Below are 9,592 nucleotides of genomic sequence, written 5' to 3' on the forward strand. Positions count from 1 at the left end.
GATGCTTTGCTATGGAAATCTTTCACACACCGTGACACGTCCTCTCCGACAATGCTCCAGAATTTTTTTATAAAAGCTAGATTCAACCCATCTGGTCCTGGGCTTCTATATCCATCACAGCTGAAAACCGACTCCCTTATTTCTTCTGTTGAAAACTCCTCCTCCAAAAGGGAAGCTTCACTGGTAGAAAGCTTGTTGAACACCAAGCCTTTTAGTGTCGGTCTTTGTCTATTCATCTTGCTAAACCTCTCCTGGAAGTGCTTTCGGGCTGCTTCTTTTATCTCCTCAACACCTTCTAGTACACCCTGCGACGATTGTATCATAACAATAGAATTCTTCCTACTTCTAGCTTTTAGAGATGCATGAAAATATTTTGAGTTATTATCTCCCTCCTTAATCCATCTCACCCTCGATTTTTGCTTGAGAATACTTTCCTTAAGATGTAAATTTTTCCATATGCTACATTGTAAATCCTTCCTTCTACTAATGGCCGTATTGTCACCTGGGTCGTTACTGAGCAGGACTGCATCTTCCAACTCATTTAGTTCCTCCACATCTTCTTCAATATTCATATCCAACTTTCCAAAAATGTTGTGATTCCACCATCTCAATCTTTCCCTTATATTCTTAATTTTTTCCTTAAGAACAAAGGCACTTGTGCCTTTACATTGAAAGGAATTCCACGATTCAGCAACAAAATTCTCCAAATCAGGATGTTCATACCAGCAATTAAATACCTTGAATGGCTTTGCTCCCCAATCCTTATTACTGATCTTCAACGAAATGGGCCTGTGATCTGATATGTCTCTGTTTCCAGAGATCTGTGCCACTGCCTTCCACTGATTAATTATTCCTTCTGTCATCAAGAATCTATCGGTTCTACTTCTTGCATTTCCTCCTGATTTCACCCAAGTGAACTTATTGCCAATAACAGGTAAATCCACCACCTCCAATAGTTCAATCAATCCTACAAACTCCTCCAACTCAGTTCTGTTAACCAGTCCCCTGCCAATACGTTCGTCTTCCGACTTTACAGCATTAAAGTCGCCTCCAATAATCCATTCTCCACTGGGAAAGTTATTCTTCCAAGATAACAGTTGGCTCCATAGCACTCTCTTATCGGTTAGAGCACATGGGGAGTATACATTTACAAAGTAACAATTCATGTCTTTCCATAGAGCATTCACACCCAAGAGACCTTTAGATTTAAAACTGAAATTCGCCCTAATCACATCCTTCCTCCATATTATTAACAACCCTCCAGATTGCCCTTCAGAGTCCACTGCTGACCATTCGCATTCCTCCCTCCCCCACAAACTTCTTATATAATGTTCCTCCATCTTTCTTATTTTTGTTTCTTGCAAATAACAAATATCTACCTTAGCTTTTTTCATAATCTGCTGAATCCTCTTTCTCTTGACCAAGTTCCCACCCCCTCTTATATTAAAGGATATACAATTCATTGGACATTGATTTTCTCCAACCTACTCGCTTCAAAGTGCTGCCTTTCCCTGGTTTCGATATCTCGTACTATCCCTTCAAACACTTCATCATCTTCATCACCTTCCACCCCTAGTTCTTTTATGGATCGCCATACCTTTTTTGGCACCCCTTCAAGTGCTTTCCAAATCCTTCTATTTCCTTGCATCATACCTGAATCTGTTATTGAGTCTCCCCCTGAGGATTTATTTTTTGATCCACCTGTGGCCGACCCTTCAGAAATTTGTCGTGCCGGAGTTAACCTATGAGAGCTACTAGTAATGATATTTTCTTGTGACTGTAAGAGAGCAGAAAAATATGATGGTGCAAAAGGGATTTTTAGATTATCATAAATCTGTGCCAATTGTTTGCTTTTCTTGGGCCTGGGAGTGCTAGTGGGCCCAAAGGTTGAGATTTGATCCGATCCAGATTGTGGCTGTCTCTCCAAAAGACCAACTTCCTCACCCTGGCCCACACAATTATTTTCTTTATCCTTTGTACTTCTCAGCCGCTGACTAAAACTAGGTATCGCACACTCTTCAAGATTTGGCTTTTCCACTTGGCAGACTTTTAGTGATCTCTGTCCATCTGCATTAAATGTTTGTTCTTCTCTATGGCCATATCCTCCCCCCATGCTCTGAATTTCCCCTGTTTCATTCACCTTTTCCATCATAGGTCCGCTAGATTTCTCCAATTGGTTCTGGTCCTCTACACCCTCACCACTCCTTGCAGACTTCATAGCCATATTGTTATCATGCGCCTGCCTCCAACTCTCTGACACCTTAGCACTACTTTCCAGGTTGTTTTCAAAAGTACCGCCGCCGCCCTCACCCCACTCTTCCTCCTCCTCTTCCGATGAGCCACCGCTGCTCACACCGTTCTCCCAATGTTTAGGAACCGTTAACCTCTTCGGCCCATGCGAGTCTTCCATCAGTTTAATGCTATAGGTATTGTCATTGACCCCAATATTAATATTTTTATTCAATACCATAGAATATTTCGTTCTGATTAAAAATCTTGCTACGTCCATCTTCTTCCCCTCCATTGTTTCCTGGTCCATACACACAAAAACACCAACCGGTTTTGCCATAAATTCAAAAAATTCCTTTTTCCAGACATGACATGGCAAGCCGAAGCATCTCATCCATGTTAGTCTTTCATTGTCCACATCTGCCGGAGACCATGGGTGAATGTTGTCGAACCATCTACTAACCCATTCCACCTCATCTTCAATCAGCTGCTTAATCTCACCTTTCTCATTTTCTTCAAGTAACACCATATTTTCTCCCAGTGGTGTAGCAGTAATCGTAAAGTATCCTTCAGCATGCAACGCTTCTTGAACATTATATGTCATCCCCGGTTCTTCCACCACACCAACAAAGGCCTTCTCAAATCTTGCCATATCTTGTGACTTCACATCAAACTGTTGATGAGCAAACTTAGGTTTTATTACTCTTCGGTTTTCTCCCTCCATCTTCTTATTGGTTAGCCCTGTATTCTCCTTCACCACCTGAGCATATGAGGCCATTCCCACGTTGCAATGTTTCCTCATATTTGTTACATCTTTGATTTCTCCCCCTAGCCTCTTCACGTTAAAGGTTTTCTGCTTTGCTAACTCCCCTCTTTGGAACCTTGGTACATTTGCATGAAGTTTTTTGCCCAGAATAATAATGTTATCCAACTCCATTTCAAGTTTTCTCACATCTCCCACCTTTCGGTACCTCACAAAGCCATATCTTTTCCCCCACTTGTTTCTTCTCGGAGGGATCACTACCTCAGCTACCAGCCCATAGTCCACAAAAATATCAAACATTTCCTTTGAGCCGTACGACTCCGGGAATTCAGAGAAGAAGAAACTTGTGATTTCTTCTCCATCTAAATTTCCTTTACCCCTTCTAAGATCCCACCTATTGTTGTTATTTGCTCCCACTGACCACTTCTTCCTTTCCACCACCTTCCATCCTCCCTTTTCCCCCTCAGCCTCCTCTACGTGTTGTTTTGTTCCTACTCTCGCCTGTTTCTCCCTCCATTCTCTCTCACCGTTCTCTTCGCCTTCTCTCACCTGTTTCTCTCTCATACTTTGTTCGTTGGGGTGATATGGTTAACCACTGTGTGGTGTATTTGGTTGAAGCGGAATTCGATTATCTTCAAGAAGGAGTTTCTCTGAGTAAGAGTTGTTTGTTAAGCTTTATTGTTAAAGTTTATGGATCATGGACCCTAGGACTATCTTTGAACAATTGTCTAAAAGTGTCTGTACAACCATGATCCTATGTACCTCTAGGGAGTGTTCACTCTCAGGTCCACCCACATCCTGGAATTGGGATTTCCTGCTCTCAAATATTAGGTCATGGCCTAGTCCAAAACAATAAATATAAATAAAACAAACTAATTTCGTTCACCTTTACTTCCCCAATATCATGTGTTTGGACTCGATGCCGAAAGATTTGTTTGATATTACGCTACTTATGTCCTTTAAGATTATACCGCGTAGAGGGAGTCCAGTTAGTAAAACACTCCCTCCATTTTTATTTATAAATATTTTTTTTTTTAATTTATTGAATAAATGATATATTTAGACTATATATATGTTAGATACATCAATTATTTAAGAAATTTAAAAAATTTAAATTTACTTCTAAATAGATATGGAGAGAGTAAGAGGGACCAACTACTTTGAGTTGATTAATGAAGGAAATTCTATTATATGGTCCAATGACATAAAGCCCATAAACTTTTCCCTCACTTCAACTACCTAACTAATAATAAAACATACCACCAAACACCCTAAATTACCCTTAATGAAAAAATTAATTACCCTTACAAAAGCCCTTTATTGTAATTTGCTAAATCAAAGTTTTATTCCGACCAATCACATTCTTCCATTCCTCCAAATGGCACTCTCTTTTCATATAACTTTTCATTGTTTCTTAATATACCTATTAACTATTGGTTCTTCCCCTCTAACCTTTCAAAACCCAAAAAACTATTCCAATTCCCACGCTTCTTGCCCTCTCGTCGTTCTCTCTCTCTCCCTTTCTTTTTTTCCTCTCATTCTCTCTTCCTTCAACGATGAATGGAGAGAAAATCGTCCGTCATCCCCTTTCTCCCTCATCTCCACTTATCCCCTTCTCCGATTCAAACCCTAAATGTGTCGATATCGGAATTTAAGGCGTGGGATGCCGAGTTTGTTAAGGTTAGGGTTTCTTCGATTCTTCCGGTTCTTGTGATTTTGATTTCATGGCTTTTTTTTTCTACTGAGAAATTTTTTATTTCTGCTTATTATTGTTGTTGATTTCCGCTCTTTATTCATTGTTACAGATCCATGCTTTTGCTACAGATAATGTTGTTTCCGAAAATGGTAAGTTTCTTACTTTCACAAGGTCTTAGAATCTTTTTAACAGGGTTATGGTACACTTCTTATTGTTAGTGTTGAAGAAGTTCTTGGTTGATATATAAATCTTCCAGATAGTGAACATGGAAGGTAAGTAAGATTCGCATGTTCATGCTCTTACAGGGCTTTATAGTTGATATATTTTATATTTTATCGTAATGTTGGTGCTACGTTTGATTTGTGATAACTTTTGTTATGGTGCAACTATGAAGGATGCATAATCATGAGTTTAGTTGTTTGTTCTCTTAGTCTTTGTTACACCATATGGTAATGTTTTAATTCAAAGTGAACATTGATTTACAAATGTTGGGAATATTGGTTTGTAATTACAAAATTTGATTGTTTATGCAGCATATTCAAAAGCTTCTTCGTAGGTTGAAAGCCGAAATCGATCAAATATGTCAAGCTTCTGGGTATTTCCTATAGCTCTTTTCTATTAATGGTTGGTTAGTATTTCGTATAAGTAAGGTAACCATTTTTTTCTGAAACAATTTAATCATGTTGCGTTGCAGCGCGATGATTGCAGACACAAAACTCAAGGTATTTGTTTATAAGCATAGTATATTATAAAAATGATGTTATGTGTTCGTGTTAGGCTAATGATGAATTTATCTTAATTTCAGGAGGTTTAAAAAGAAATTATTATTTTTAGGTCTCAATTGGAACATATGATGAATCGACTAAGGTTACATTCCCTTGACCATTGCTTACAACTTTACCACATGTCATTTTATTTATTTCAGGTCTTTTGTTTGTCTTTCTACTTTGAATCATTCAGTAATCCAATAATTTTAAATTTTTTGTTTGTTTGTTTGTTTCAGTCATGGTTGGTTTGTAATGAGCTTGTGAACTCTTATATGTTTATTATTTTTAAACTTTAGTTTTTCAGATTATGGTCTTGAGTATGCTTATGGAGCACACAAGTATTCATTAACGGGGGTATTTGAAGAGTAACCTCAGAGAGGTGGAGGGTTTAGATTTACAAATACAATTTTGATTGGAAAATAGATAAGGGAGATCGTGAAGTAGGGTGTGATGGAAGAACTTGCAGCTGAGTGCAGAAGAAATGCTTGCAATCTCATTACAGAAAGTTGTTGCCATTGGTGTGACCATGCTTGTGTTAAACTCACTACATTCTAGGATAAGAAACTAATGCATCATGGTTTGTCCCCTCAGACCCCTGCTGTAGCCATTGAGCGAGGGACCACACTTCAGTAGCGCTCGGTAAGATTGACATCTGTGACTTTTCTCCAATTTTATTTTCGTCCCGGTTACCGCCAGTTTCACATTTAGAAATTTGCATTTTCTCAATTGTTACCAATTTAGATTGACATCATAATTGTCAATGAGTTTATTCTTTAATGATTAATGCAGAACAACATGGTAGTTTATTCTTCAACTAAATATATCAAAGTATATTGGTTTCAATGTGTTTGCAGGTTATTCCACTCTTGGATCTCGAGCACCGACACTAAAGTAAATACAATCATAATTGCAAACACTGGTTTTAGTATTTTGAAGTTCAATGTCTAGCAAATTTTCTTGGCTCCTTAATTAACAAACATGCTAAAGAATTTTAAAGTTTAAAAGGAGTGGTGGTCTTAGTAGGTTAAAAATATAAACATGCTTGAGAGGTTTTATACTCCTGTTAAAAATATAAACATGCTGGAGAGGCTTTATACTCCTGTTCTAAGATTACATGTTTTATTCTAGATGGTCTCTAGCATGATGTTTTCCTTTAACATGAATTTGTTGACTCGTGTGTATCATTAGATAGATACTGATATGTGGTTCTGCCAATTTTTATAAAGCTGATATATAGAGGGGTTGAGCCAAAGCCACCAATCATTGCACTTGCGGCTTTTTTTATATGAATAGGTTTACGGAATTCTTAAAAAAATTGAGGGAATCTGCAAATATGATCACACAATATTTATAACCTCATGCCAGGTAAGTTCCAACAAAACATGATAAATTTTCATGTTTTCTTAAATATAGCTACTTGCAATGATACGAAACAAGGATCCAGAGTGTTTCTTCAGTTGGATCTCTTGGTTATCATGTTTTCTCTTGGTTTTTCGACAGCTGAATGATTGCTTATCAGTGGGTAAGTTGTACAAGCTATACATAGGGAGCATCAATACAAAGGAATAGTTAGTACAAGTTGCACCTACAATTTGTTAAGAATTGTACCAGATATCTCTTGGGCTCATTCTTTAGGTTCTTACGAGAGTTCTGAGATATTTGGTGCTGAAAAGCAGCATTATAATCTCTATAAACCAATGCCATCACTCTGGACAGAGTAGATTGTAGCATAAAACATATTTTCATTATTCTTACTACCAAGTATCATTATTATTATTATTATTATTATTATTATTATTATTATTATTATTATTATTATTATTATTATTATTATTATTATTATTATTATCTATTGTTTAATTATGAATTGAAGTGTTGTTAGCATTGAAATTACATAGAGTATATCCTTCAAAAGTATATACGCTACATTAGTTTGAACTTTTTCATTGATGATTGAAACCAAACAGGTTCCTCCACCGGGAAAAGGTTCATTGTACCTTAGGCCTCTGGGAAGTGGTCCGGTTTTTTGTTTGGCTCCTGCACCTGAATACACATTACTCATATATGCTTCCCCGGTTCACAACTATTTCAAGGTCAGTGAAGCTTTATTTATTTTGTACATTGCAGCTGGATCATTTGTTTACACTGATTGAATGGTTTATTAACTTTGCAGGAAGGTTCAACACCTCTCAACTTGTATGTAGAAGAAGATTTTGACCGTGCTTCTCGTCGTGGAGATTTTAACCGTGCTTCTCAACTTGTATGATCCTTGACAGAGGTTAGAGATTAGCATTTGGTAGTTAAAAAATTGAAAATTTGTAGTTGACGTGCATTCTTGAGAAATGATTTGCTTTCCGTCTACATATAATATAATCGGTGATGGTACTTTTTATTGTTCTTAGTATTGAATTTTCTGAAGTAACTTCTGCAAGTTAATGCAGGTGGATATGGTACTCTAGAGGAGCTTCTTGAAGTGATAACACAGGCTCAACTTGGAGTTCATGACAAGCCGGTAATAATAGACCTCAAGAAATCTATATACATTTATCAAAATTAATCATCGATTAATCTTGATTAAAATTCCAAAATTGTAGGTGGGACTATGAGATGTTGATGGATACTTTAACTCTTTGTTGTCATTCATTGAATAAGCTGTGGAAGAAGGATTTATCAGTCCAAATATTCGTCACATAATTGTATCCGCACCAACTACGAAAGAGTTAGTCAAGCAATTTTTAATTTGTCCTCACTTTTGAATCTTGTTGCATAAAACAAAAACTTAGCATATCTTCTTTACTTTTAAATAGTCCAATTTCCTATTCCAAAAGTTCTTGCAAGGTTTAGTTGGCATTATGACAGTTAAAAAATCCTTTTCAATTTGATTCACACAAGTTGAAGCAAAGTCACATCAAATAGATGTTTATTTGATTTGAGTGATTTCATACTACGTAAGTATAGATAACTGAAAATTTTGTTGAGTGAAAAGAAAAAGGTTAAAATAATAAGCACATTTATATCACTGCTTAATCAATTTTTCATCTATAAAATTATGCAGTGACAGAAAATAAGATTAATTTTTGTGTGTTGAATTTTATAGGAATATGTTCCATGTCATGAGGGTGTTGTTTCAAAGTTAAGATGGCAGATGGAATAGCAGCTAGCATACCCTCAAAATTATGACATCTCAAAGTAGCTTTATCTGTGTTTACTTCAATTGCAAGCAAGATGAGAGACAATATAGAATTTTGGAGATGGAAGAAGCTATTTTCAACTATCAGTATAGAATTTTGGAGATGGAAGAAGCTATTTTCAACTATCAGTATTCTGTTTTTATTTTTATTTTTATAATCCTTTAATTTCTCATGTATATTACTTGGATTGGCATTAACCTATGAAAGTTAAACTACTTTATTAGTATCTTGCCATAAAATACTTAATCCTTTAAGTAGCATATAAAATGGGGACACAATTGGTACATGACTTGATATAGTGTTGAACTATGGTCTAACTTAAAATATAGGTAAGTAAGTTTAATTAATAAAGAATGGGACCGATTTTAAGATGATTTTAAGAAAGTTATGTTCAAGGGTTCTCATGTAATAACTAAATTTTGATATGAAAGAGAGGTAAATATTCTTGGAGCCACTCTATACACATTTATAAATATTTACAGTTATCAGTGATATTTGTTATTAAGTTATATAATTGCATCTAAATTAATTATATGTCAATTAAAATTGAAAATTATTTATCTAAGAAGTTTTTACGGGACACTATTACCACAATACCTATTTTAATTTAATAAACAAAATATTATAAATGTTAATAATTAACATAAACTCACTATTTTTAAGGTACACTATTACTACATTACCTTTTTTATTAAAATAATAAAATATTATAAATATTTATAATCATCAGTGATATTTGTAAATGTTTATAGTTATTAGTCATATTTATAAATATTTATATTTACTAAACATTTTAAATCATGTTGGTGATTTGATAAATATTTTTATTTAAATATTTTCAGTTATTAGTGATTTTATAGTAACAATTGTATATCACCAACAATCTAACCTTAGCGAATTAACTAAGAGCATGAGTATCGGTTCATGTTTGGGGTTTCTACACAGT

General features: G+C 35.5%; 1 long non-coding RNA gene across 7 annotated transcripts; it reads left to right on the forward strand.

Moving 5' to 3' along the window:
- The first annotated feature begins 4,443 nt into the window (after positions 1-4,443).
- LOC131635254 (uncharacterized) lies at positions 4,444-8,843 on the forward strand. Of its 7 annotated transcripts, none has more exons than XR_009293767.1 (11): positions 4,444-4,672; positions 4,798-5,283; positions 5,383-5,410; positions 5,494-5,555; positions 5,752-6,094; positions 6,310-6,820; positions 7,423-7,548; positions 7,629-7,733; positions 7,897-7,967; positions 8,050-8,174; positions 8,553-8,843. It is a non-coding gene; the product is annotated as an uncharacterized LOC131635254 (long non-coding RNA). The 7 variants fall into 7 exon arrangements; XR_009293768.1 differs by having other exon boundaries at positions 6,682-6,820; XR_009293770.1 differs by having other exon boundaries at positions 4,798-5,137; positions 5,222-5,283; positions 5,752-6,820.
- The last annotated feature ends 749 nt before the right edge of the window (positions 8,844-9,592 follow it).

This window comes from Vicia villosa, unplaced genomic scaffold (assembly GCF_029867415.1).
Source record: "Vicia villosa cultivar HV-30 ecotype Madison, WI unplaced genomic scaffold, Vvil1.0 ctg.001461F_1_1, whole genome shotgun sequence".
NCBI lineage: Eukaryota > Viridiplantae > Streptophyta > Magnoliopsida > Fabales > Fabaceae > Vicia > Vicia villosa.